This window comes from Notechis scutatus, chromosome Z, assembly GCF_049901735.1.
Source record: "Notechis scutatus isolate UNSWTSFEM ecotype Mainland chromosome Z, rNotScu1.2, whole genome shotgun sequence".
In the NCBI taxonomy this organism is placed as follows: domain Eukaryota; kingdom Metazoa; phylum Chordata; class Lepidosauria; order Squamata; family Elapidae; genus Notechis; species Notechis scutatus.
This window is the reverse complement of record NC_142025.1, coordinates 141,393,806-141,405,193: the sequence shown is the minus strand read 5'-3', so window position 1 is coordinate 141,405,193 and position 11,388 is coordinate 141,393,806. Positions and strand designations below refer to the sequence as shown.

Below are 11,388 nucleotides of genomic sequence, written 5' to 3'. Positions count from 1 at the left end.
GAACTGTTATGAGTCGAGGACTACCTGTGCCTTGAAGTTCCAAGCTAGTGCTTTAAAGTTGCTTAAAGAGACATTACATCTACTTTATCCAGTCAGGTATCCCACAGATGTAGGAAACGACACCTCTCTGGCCAGGGAGGTTGAGAATTTGTTTGGTTCGTGCTTATAGAGAGAGGCACAATTTGCATTTCTCCGTTGTTAGCCTCACACATCCGAAGATGCCACGTCACGCCAAACGAGGTGCTGCAAATACCAACCACTCGCGCTCTCCTGTCCTGAAAAATTCAAGGGTCGCCAAAACTGCACGTCTGAGTCCTTAAACTCCGCGGGACCCTCCTGAAATCCCGCCGCCGCCCCCCAAGCGACAAAGGAGAAAGCGAAAGGCGAAAGTAACGCTCGACGCCCTTCGATCAAGTCCTCCCACTTTCGAAAATCTGCACTTTGCGCCTCCGGGGCGCGCGGGCGCGCAAACACAGCCACTTCCTTTTTTTTTTTTTTTCCCTGAAATTCAGCCGCCCGCTATTGTCCAGGAGAAGTGCGATGGCCGAGAGCGTCCGTTCCACCATCGGAAATGTCCTGGAGGACTTGACGGAGGACGAGCTCCGAAAATTCAAGGCGAACCTCCACGACTACCAGGTCAAGCCGAGCTACAACAATATCCCCCGAGGGCGGCTGCAGAAGGCGGACGCGCTAGATCTGAGCGACCTCCTGGTCAGTTTCTACAACGAGGACTACGCCGTGGAGGTGGCCGCCGCGGTGTTGATGGCCAGCAACTGCAAGCCTCAAGCTCAGAGGCTTCTCAGAGCCGTCTAGAAAGAGGTAGCACGTGGGATGAGCGGTTTCAGCCACCATAGCAATAGCAATGGCACTTAGACTTACATACCGCTTCCCAGTGCTTTTACAGCCCTCTCTAAGCGGTTTACAGAGTCGGCCTCTTGCCCCCAACAATCCGGGTCCTCATTTTACCCACCTCGGAAGGATGGAAGGCTGAGTCAACCTTGAGCCGCTCAGGATGAAACTCCTGGCAGTAGGAAGAGTTAGCTATAGCAATAGCACTTAGATTTATATACCGCTTCACAGAGCTTTACAGCCCTCAATAATCTGGGTCCTCATTTTAGGATGGAAGGCTGAGTCAACCTTGAGCCTGGTGAGATTCGAACTGCCAAATGTAACCACTGTGCCACCGCAGCTCATAGGGGGTTCTTCTCTAACCTAGTAAGCCTCAGATGGACTGGGCCTCAGCCCAAGCTTAAGTTTGCAAGAATACCTGCTCGCAGTCACTCAAGTCCTGGTCACCTCCTGTCTTGGCTAATGCCAACATGCTCTACATGGGGCTGCTCTTGAAAAGCATCCAGAAGCTCTAATTCAGGGGTCCCCAACCCCCTGGGCCATAGCCCATTACTGGGCCTTAAGCAGTTTGAAACCAATCCATGGAAGTGGCAGGCGAGTGTACATGCACATCCATACTGGCAGCAGTCGAGCGCATGTGTGCTCCATTTGCGCGAATGGTGAGCGTGCACGCTTCATTGGCACGAGCGATAGAGCTGCATGCACAGGTTGGACCACCACTGGCATGGAACTATCCCGTCCCACCCCATGGGCCACAAAGCCGGAAAGTTTGGGGAACTCTGCTCTAATTGGTTCAAAATGCAGTGGCTTGTACTGTTTTTTTTTTGCTGATACAAGTGTGCACATGTCACTTCTCCTCCCAGAGCTGCATTGGCTGCCAGTTTTCTTCCAGGTACAATTCAAGATGCTGGTTGTCGCCTTGAAAGAACCTTGGTGACTCGGTGATTAGAATGCAGTACTGCAGGGCTAACTCCCTGTTAACTCCAGGAGTTGGATCCTGATGGGGCTCAAGGTTGAGTCAGCCATCCATCCTTCCGAGGTCAGCAAAATGAGGACCCCAATTGTTGGGGACAATATGCTGACTCTGTAAACTGCTTAGAGAGGGCTCTAAAGCTCTGTAAAACAGTTTATAAACCCAAGTGCTATTGCTATTTCTAAAACCCTACATGGCTTGAGGTCAGGTTATCTGAAGGACCATCTCTTCCCAGTTACATCTACTTAACCAACCAGAAAGGGAGGGAGGGAATGTTGAAGGTACATCTGGCAGGATCCAGAACAGAGGTGGTATTCAGCAGGTTTTTTCAATTTTTTATCCCCTATTATTTCCATTTTCAGCTTACCACCTATTTTATTTTACATTATACATTATTATCTTCATTAACTTTCTCAAGACCAATATATAGTAAATAATAAAAAAGAGTAAAAATAAAGTAAAATTACTATGTTTAGGATCCACATGGTATATTCCCCAATCTACAATATATCTTATATTTATACCAGCAATATTCACATATCCATTTCATATTTTTTCTTTATTTCCACATAACCAAAATTTACCCATGTAATTTAAATAAGCATTCCCCTATTTTAATTATAGTATAGTATTCTCATTATAAATATTTAACATTCCAATATGATCTCTTCTAATTCATCATAATTTTTATTTTCTCATATCCTTTGTTTAATCAATTATATTTTCTAGTTCATGTATAAATCAAAAAAGAAGAAAAACAGAAAATTGATTTTCTCTTTTTACTTCCCTTTAATCAATTTTAATCTATAAAGTTTATATAAGTCACACTTTTTAATCATACCATATTTTCATCCAGTTTATCTCTGTTGTCCTAATTATATTTAAATACTCAATTTCATATTTTAGGATATGCGTATAAATAAAAAAACTGATTAATAATAATAAAACCCTCTTAATATCTCTCACTCCATCTTCACTTTTCTCATATATAGTTATGTAATACTCTTAGGGTAGTTCCCAATACATTTTAAGCTTCAAATCTCCCCATTCTAAATTTCTAATAAAAAATACCAAAATACACTATCCCAGTGATGGCTAACCTATGACACGCGTGTCACTCGTGACATGCCGAGGCACTTTGACTGACACGCCTGTTGGTGTGGGGAAAACCTGCACATTTAGAGGCTGCCTGTTCTCTGCTCCAATCCCTGCTCCCTGCTTGTTGTGTGGAGGCGTGGTGTCACCGCTGCCGCAAGATCTTTGCAGCAGAGAACCAGTTTTAACCGCCATAAACTGAGGTTTGTCAGTTTCATTACCTCAGGAACGCTACAGGAGGAAAGGAGATCCATGAGGTTCACAGCCCTGTAAGGTGGCCTTCCGATCCCCACATCCTGCACCTGCAGCCCTGAGACCAGGGAGGCGAGTTTCACAGCCCTGTGTGATCACCCCAGCCCAGTCTGTCATAAACCAAATTATTGATATTTCTTGAAGTGACACACGACCGAGGAAGGCTACACTTTTTCCGATTTTCGACACACCAAGCTGAAAAGGTTAGCCATCACTGCACTATCCCCCTTTTATACCATTTTAACCCTTATCACTAAATCTCTCTGCCTTGTCATTTCTCTTAGTTTTAACCAACTTTCTCTTTTCTAGGTTTTCCAAATCTTTCTTCTTTATCCCTTGTTTTTCCTCTAACATTATTTTTATTTCCATCTGCCAGTCACCTATCTTTCCCCCGGCCTTTCCTGTTCTCTTTTTTGAAGTTTCTTCTTCTACGATTTCTTCTTCTTTTGTTTAATCCTGGGAAGGTTTTCTCTTTTATTTATTACCTCTGTCATCAATGTCACAATTTTAATTTTTTTTAATGTCTTTTGGCAATGTCACTTGTTCTCCATGTTCACTTGAGTCACTTTTCTCTTCCTTTAACTCCTCCTCTCTGGGTTTCCTTTGTTCTTCTGCGGGCTGCATTGCCATTATTATTTTTGCCAGTATAGCCAATAATCCCCTTCTTTCTTTTAACATTCCTCTCACAATTTGCAATTCCGACTTGAATTCTTTGCTTATTTCTTCCATTTTTTTAAAAATCAATTGAGTTATTCAAGTTTTTTATTGCAATCCTTGCCAAAAGTCTCCGTTTGTCTCTATCTCCCGTATTAATCCTCCTATCTCTTTGTCGCAATCAACGCTCAACAGTCCCAAAATATTGTATTCATTTATCCTCTTGTTACCATTTCCCCCGCTTTTTTTTAGGTTCCCGGGTTTTTTGTTATGTTATAGTCTTTTATCTCATATCTTTTCGTTCACACATTTATAAGACCAGTAATTTTCCATAAAGTCATGAAAAAAAAAATCTTTAACCATTAGATGATGCTCTATATTGCATTCCACTTTTCAAAGATCTTTTATTTCCTCTTTTCAAATATATTGTTAATTTTCAACCATTTCTACCATTGGCTTTTTAAATTATAATCAATTCCAGGCAAGTCCAGCGTTCTGTCCAATGCCTAACTAATGTCAAATTGTATATATAATTCCAAATTCAGTCTCTAGTTTCATTGTAGCTCTTTTATACTCCGGTTTTTATTTACCTTATATTTTCCTCTTATTTTCCGTTCGCTGCTGTCATGTTCTTATGCGAGAACTCTTTCTTTCTGCTTCTCGGGGTCATTAAAAGTAAATTCAAGTTCTTTTAACTGGTTACACACTGCTCACCACTTCACCGCTCCAGCACACACTTAGGTCCCGGCAACTTCCCGTCTTCAGGGCAACCATTAAACTGTCCTTTCTCCCTGTCTTCCAGGGGAGTATAACTAGCCAGGGAGGGGACATGTGGCTCCCCTCAACCCAGCTGGTGGTCTCCCCCTCTTTCCCCACCCTTAAGAGGTGGGTCAGATGGTTCCGGTCCCATAGCAATCCTTCCAATAAGGTAAGCATGGATCAAAGCCACGCACAATTGCAGTCTCTGGTCCGTCTTCGACAGAAGCACCACCACGAATCGGTGCTGTTGTAACTTTGAATGGTCACTAAATGAACAGTTCTAAGTTGAGGACTACCTGTATTGGGTTATTTTTTGCAAGCCAACTAGAGTCACTGAAAATGAGTGGGTGGCCATATAATTCTATACATACATACATACCATACCATACCATACATACATACATACCATACATACATACCATACCATACATACATACATACATACCATACATACCATACAAACATACATACATAAATACATACATACATAACCATACCATACCATACCATACCATACATACATACATACTTACCATACATACCATACATACATACATACATACCATACATACATACATACATACCATACATACATACATACATACCATACAAACATACATACATAAATACATACATACATACCATACCATACCATACCATACCATACCATACATACATACATACATACATACCATACATACATACATACATACATACCATACCATACCATACATACATACATACAATACATACCATACATACATACATAAATACATACATACATACATACCATACATACATACATACATACCATACCATACCATACCATACATACATACATACATACCATACATACATACATACATACCATACCATACCATACCATACCATACATACATACATACATACCATACATACATACATACATACATAAATACATACATACATACCATACATACATACATACATAAATACATACATACATACCATACCATACCATACATACATACATACATAAATACATACATACATACCATACCATACCATACATACATACATACCATACATACATACATACATACCATACATACCATACCATACCATACCATACATACATACCATACATACATACATACATACATACATACATACATACATACCATACATATATATATACATACATACATACATACATACATACATACATACATACATACATACATATCAAGGTCAAAAGGTATCAAAGTCATTGGAGAGGTTAAGGAGAGTCAAAATAAATTCACTCCACCCATCCCAAGCCCATCAAACTGCAGGGGTCTCCAACCTTGGCAACTTTAAGCCTGGTGGACTTCAGCTCCCAGAATTCTGGGAATTGAAGTCCTCCAGGCTTAAAGTTGCCAAGGTTGGATACCTCTGCATCAAAGGACATCAAATACAGATAGTCCTTAACTTACAACAGTTCATTTAGTGACCATTCAAAGTTACAACACTGAAAAAAGTTACTTATAACCATTTTTCACACTTATGACCGTTGCAGCATCCCCATGGTCACATGATTTACATTCAGATGCTTGACAACTGACTCGCATTTATGACGGTTGCAGTGTCCTGGGGTCACATGATCCCCTTTTGCAACCTTCTGACCAGCAAAGTCAATGGGGAAGCCAGATTCACTTAACAACCTTTGTTACTAATTTAACCACTGCACTGATTCATTTAACAGATGTGGCAAGAAAAGTCTTAAAAAGGAACAAAACTCACTTCACAAATTTCTTACTTAGCAACCTAATTTCTGGGCTCAATTGTGGTTGTAAGTCAAGGACTACCTGTAAGGCAACCAAAGCTATCTTAGTATACCATCATCCAACCTGAAGCCTCACAGAAAGGGGGAAAGATAATCTACTTCCCCCAAAGTCCCCTGGAACTGTAGGGTGACATCCTTTCAACCACCTGCCCTAAAATGGAAAGATTGATGGAAAGCTGACTTGATTAATAGGCTCCAGCAAGGGGTGGGGGGGGGGTTGCAGAGGGGACAGGCCCCTGCCTCTTTAAGAGCTGGTAAAAAAAAAAAACCTCTTAAAAAAGCAGGAACCCCTGTGTATATCCATCTGCATGTCCCCTCCCAGGGCATTTCAACCAACTAGATATGAGCAGTACCAGGGTCTCCAACCTTAGCAACTTTAAGATGTGTGGACTTCAACTCCCAGAATTCCTCAGCCAGCTTTGCAGGTAGATGTAACCACAACAGGGGGGATCTGTTTACTTCCACAGGACTAATTGGCTCAAATTTCTCCCTGGGTTCTTCCTGATCCAGGTTGTCCTTTGTCCTGAACAAAGTCCTTGGTCAATACTCAGAGGACACAATAAGAGCAGAGAAATAAAACATGTTTTGCTGCTCTTATCACCACAATAATAGACACCTGGGTGCCATTTCAGCACCCACTCAAGAAAAGCTGGCAAGTTGCTTGACATCTCCATCAGTAGCTATGAATCCAACCGGCATGGCTGTTTACTTGCCCTATCTTCTCACTTGCAACCCGAGGTGGTATTCACCAGGTTCTGACCAGTTCTGGAGAACCAGTAGCAGAAATGTTGAGTAGTTCGGAGGACCAGCAAATACCACCTCTGGCCTGCCCACATCTATTCCCTGCCAACGGAGCTAGTGGAAAGCAGGCTAGTGAGGTGGGGAGGGAATGGGGGTGTTGCAGTAACCTTCCCCTGCCACACCCACCAAGCCACGTCCACAGAAGCGGTAGTAAAAAAATTTGAATCCCACCACTGCTTGCAACACATCTCGCTTAGAACAAATTTAGATGAAACCTGGCTTTCATGACCTGCTGGTTTCTCCCCAAAAACTCCAAGGAGTTGGTGATTCTTTGGAGTATTGTTTTCTGCCAGATTGTTTATCCAATTGTGTTGATCGTTGCTTATTTGAATGAGGGCTGTCGGAAAGAACACATATTGCTCTTTTTGTTTTCTTTTTTAGCTTGAGTGCAGGTAGTCCTCGACTTACGACCACCATGTTGCTAAGTGAGAAATTTACGACTTTTCTTGCCACAGTCGTTAAATTAGGAACATGATTGTTCAGTGGAATCTGGTTTCCCCGCTGACTTTGCTTGTCAGAAGATCGCAAAATGGGATCGCACAACCCCAGGATGCTACAACCGTCATAAATATGAGTCAATGGTCAAGCATCTGAATGTAAATCACGTGACCATGGGGATGCTGCAACAGGCATAAGTATGAAAAACAGTCATAAGTCACTTTTTTCAGTGCCATTTTAACTTCGAACAGTCACTAAATGAACTGTTGTAAGTCAAGGACTATCTCTATTGAAAGCTCTATTCCTCCACAAATTATCCATCCCTACCCTGTCACAATGAGTTTTATTTTATCTGCATTTATTTTTAAAGTATGATTACAGGCAGTCCTCGACTTATGACCACTTTTGAGTCTCAAATTTCTGCTGCTAAGTGAGACAGTTGTTAGTTTTGTCCCATTTTACAACCTTTCCTGCCACAGTTGTTAAGTGAATCACTTCAGCTGATAAGCGAGTCACATGGTTGTTAAGTGAATCCCCATTGACTTCGCTTGTCAGATGGGCGCAAAAGGTGATCACGTGACTCTGGGACATACAACGGTCATAAGTATGAAACAGTTGCCGAGTGTCTGAATTTTGATCTTGTGATCATGGGGTTGCAGCAACGGTTCTAAATGTGAAAAAGGATCAGGAGTCACCTTTCTTCTTTTTTTTGCCATTGTGACTTCAAATGGTCACTACCTCGACTTTTATAAGTCGAGGGCTACCTGTACTGAATCCTTTGTTCTACTGGATGTAAAATATTTTTGCTTTTTCCTTTAGGACCCAAGAATGAAGTATAAATCATCCAGAGTCCTGGGGTGGCTGTAATAGATCTGCTAAATAAAAAATAAAGAAGTTCTACATCATTCTTCTTCTTCCATCAATTAGAGTCTTTGACTTCTACTACCGGTACATAACTCTGTTTCCAAGATCTCTGCTTCAACCATGTTCCATTAATTGAATATCAAAAACTGCCCACCAAGATGTCCACAATTTCAAACCCTTTGAAGACCCTCTTCTTCAAGCAACTCAATCTGGATGGATCCAAAGCTTTCTTCAAGTTCTACCATGGCAGAATTTCAAGTTCGTGGCCTTCAAATCCTTAAAAACAGGGGAAAGGTTGCCATTTTGTTCTAACTCACAACTGAGAGATGAACCAAGGAAATTATTATGTGCCATCAAGTTGTTATACATAATTAATGATCACACAGATCTTCTCCAGGTGGTTCCTCCATGGCTATTCAGTTCCTCCAATGAAGCAGCCATCACCGCTTCAACTAATCCATCCATCTTGCTGCTTGTTGTCTTCTTTTTTTTTTTTTCCTTGTGGGGTCCTTGGTGCTCTCTGAGCTTGATTGCTTTTTTTCCAGACGTTTCATTATCCAAACTAGGTAACATCATCAGTGCTGGCAATGATCATTAGGACTAGCACTGATGATGTTACCCAGTTAGGTAATGAAATGTCTGCAAGAAAACAACCAAGCTCACAGAAGCACCAAGGACTCCTCATTTCAAACCTGAGCTGCAAATACTCTCCTTCATTGGTCTGTCATTCCACCATTTGGTCTTCATTGGTCTTCTGTCATTCCACCATACTGCCTTCCCCAGAAAGCTGGGATTTCTCATTGTGTGTTCAGAGTAGGATAATTTGAGCCTGGCCATTTGACTCAAATCATCTATCCTTACCAAATTCAACTGCCTACAAAAATGATTAGGGGACTGAAGGCTAAAACATATGAAGAAACTGGGCATGGCTAGTGTGGTGAAGAGAAGGACCAAGAGAGACATAGCAATATTCCAATATTTGAGGGGCTGCCACAGAGGGGAGGGGGTCAAGCTATTTTCCAAAGCACCTGAAGGCCAAATAAGAAATAATGGATCGAAACTGATCAAGGAGAGATTTAACCTGGAAATATGGAGAACAACCAATGGAACAGAAGTTGCCTTCAGAAGTTGTGGGAGCTTCATCACTGGAGGCTTTCAAGAAGAGACTGGACTGCCACCTGTCGGTATAGGGTCTCCTGCTTGGATGAGGGGTGAGGTTGGAGTAGATCAGGGGTCACCAACCTTTGGGACCTCAGGGACCACCAAACTCATAATTTTAAATCTTGTGGACCATTAATATGAATTTTGACTGATGGTGGCTTGCTGACATTGGTGGGAAAGTTGATCCCATATTCCAGAGCTGCAGTAGTTACAAGACTGGCCCTTTGGTCATCCCGGAGCAGCTCCTCCAGTCCATGGTAGGCCGGTGCATCCGGGTGGAGGAGCAGCTGCTCCGGGATTCTCCACAAATTATCTCTCCCCCTCCGCCTTTGACGGTGCCATCACACTAAAATTTTCTCATATGAATCTTCTTCTTGGCAAGACTTTCTTTAAACATTCTTTCCTACCATTTCTTTGTCCACTATTGTATTTCCTCAATATTCTGATTCTCAGGAGACCAAATGTTGACTATACAAGCTTGTATTATCCATCAAATGAGCCACAACTAACAAAACTGATTGTTTTTAAAACCATTAATTGTACCACGGGAATAATTGTTGATTGCATACCTTTTTTTTTTTTTTTTTGCAGGCTTTAAGATTTTGTAATGAATTGCTCAAAGTAAACTAAAGTTCCAAGCTGGTGCTTTTAAGCTTTACATTAAAAAAAAATTAGGATACAATAAAACTTTGTTATCCAGTCTGATATCCTACAGATGTGCCAAACTATATCTCTTATCCTCTCCTAGATGGCCAGGGAGAGAGGACCTCTTAGGCCAGTGGTGACTAACCTTTTTGGTCTCCTGTGCCAAAAATTGTGCATGCACTCACATGCCAGCACCCAGAAGGCAATGCATGCAGCTCCCCCCCACACCCCCTGCGCATGTGTGTGCAATCCCCGCCTCCCCTCGCTCTGCCCCCTTACCTGCACTGCACTTCCCAGCTGATTTTCGGCCTGTTTGAGGCCTTTTTCAGCCTCCCAGAGGCTTGAGGAAAGCCTCTGCAGTTTTTGCAGGCCGAACAATGGGCAAGTTTCGTCATTTCTGGTATTTCTGGAAATACAGGTTTTATGCTATAAACACAACTTGTCGAATGTCAGCAGCCATGCTTGATTTGTTTCTGGGTCCCAAGCATCCATCTTTATTCCTGTGCAGAAATAAATGATTAAACCTCACTTTTCCTCTCAGCGTGATTATTGGCCCAAATTTTGCAGGATAAAATGAACACTGTTGGACTGGGCTGAGACAAACAAATTGAATTTATCTGTTAGCATATATAGATAGACCCAATTTGCATTACTCTGTTGCAGCAGCACATGTCTGAGGATGCAATGCGATGCCAAGCAGAGTACCAGAAGTAAAGAGTTAAACCCAGTGGTGGGATTCCAAAAATTTTACTACCAGTTCTGTTGGTGTAGCTTGGTGGGCGTGGCAGGGGAAGGACACTATAAAATCTCCATTCCCTCCCTACTCCAGGGGGAAGGTTACTGCAAAATCCACATTCCCTCCCCACCCCACTAATCTGCTTTCCAGCTCCATTCTCCTGTGCAGGGCAACCAAAGAAGACCCAGCCCTCTTGCAAAAAATACGGTGCTGTCAAAGCAAGAGGAGATCTGTGGCAGCCGCAAGTATGTGATCAGAGCCTCACATTTCATAAATATGAGCCTCTCATATTTATCCATGTATTTATTTGTATATCACCTTTATTATTTTTATAAATAATTCAAGGTGGCCAACATA

General features: G+C 41.9%; 1 non-coding gene across 1 annotated transcript; it reads left to right on the top strand.

Moving 5' to 3' along the window:
• Positions 1–489: 489 nt before the first annotated feature.
• On the top strand, positions 490–10,823 carry LOC113422484 (uncharacterized). Its single transcript, XR_015746119.1, has 2 exons — positions 490–819; positions 8,445–10,823. It is a non-coding gene; the product is annotated as an uncharacterized LOC113422484 (transcript).
• The last annotated feature ends 565 nt before the right edge of the window (positions 10,824–11,388 follow it).